A 1,111-nucleotide genomic window follows, 5' to 3' on the forward strand; every position below is an offset into this window, starting at 1 on the left:
GATCTGTTGGTGGATGACGAGTTAATCTGGATTATAAAACCTGGTCAGCTGATGGTTAACAAGTTAATCTGCATGATACAGACTGGTCTGTTGGTGGTTGACGAGTTAATTTGGATTATAAAAACGGGTCATTTGGTGGTTAACAAGTTAATCTGCATGCTACACACTGGTCTGTTGGTGGTTAACAAGTTAATCTGCATGATACACACTGGTCTGTTGGTGGTGGACGAGTTAATCTGTATTATAAAAACTGGTCATTTGGTGGTTAACAAGTTAATCTGCATGATAAAAACTGGTCAATTGGTGGTTAACAAGTTAATATGCATGATTATATCTTGTCAGTTGGTGGTTAACAAGTTAATCTGCGTGATAAAAACTGGTCAATTGGTGGTTAACAAATTAATCTGCCTAATAAACACCTTCATCACATGATCTACATCAATTCTGTAGCACAGATAATATAAATATTCACTTGGAATTATCATGATCGTGTAATAAAATCTGTAGAATTAATCCAATTACTCAGAAATTGTAGGTTGCACTGAAGAAATGTGTATTCAAACAAGTTCTTAAATAAATTGGTGTAGTATACTGATTTTAATGTTTTAACTGTTTACAGTGTTTTTACTCTCATTATTCATAGAAGAAACTTTAAAATTTGTGAAACTTTGAGGTAGATTTCTGTTTCATAAATAAATGATATTGTGAACTTCATATATCACAAAGATCTTGTTTACTTCCAGAAAAATACTTAAACTATAGAGAATTACATCATGCCATTGTTCAGAGTAACACACAAGAAACATTATAGTTCTAACTATCACATGGTACGTAAGAGAGCTTTACAGTTTCTGTGTCATTAGATGGTACTAAAGGGGCCTGTTGGTACTTGACAATCCAGTATACTTGTTACTATCACATTGTACGTAACCGACACAGAAACTATAAAGATCTTTAGATGGTACTAAAGGGGCCTGTTGGTACTTGACAATCCAGTAATACTTGTTACTATCACATTGTACGTAAGAGATCTTTATAGTTTCTGTGTCGTTAGATGGTACTAAAGGGGCCTGTTGGTACTTGACAATCCAGTATACTTGTTACTATCACA

The 1,111-nt window shown here is 33.8% G+C and overlaps 1 long non-coding RNA gene across 1 annotated transcript; it reads left to right on the plus strand.

Annotated features, from left to right (window-relative positions):
• The first annotated feature begins 6 nt into the window (after window positions 1–6).
• LOC111084827 lies at window positions 7–714 on the plus strand. The gene is made up of 2 exons (XR_002609738.1): window positions 7–314; window positions 358–714. It is a non-coding gene; the product is annotated as an uncharacterized LOC111084827 (long non-coding RNA).
• Window positions 715–1,111: the final 397 nt, after the last annotated feature.

The sequence above is a fragment of the Limulus polyphemus genome, unplaced genomic scaffold, assembly GCF_000517525.1.
Source record: "Limulus polyphemus unplaced genomic scaffold, Limulus_polyphemus-2.1.2 Scaffold163940, whole genome shotgun sequence".
NCBI lineage: Eukaryota > Metazoa > Arthropoda > Merostomata > Xiphosura > Limulidae > Limulus > Limulus polyphemus.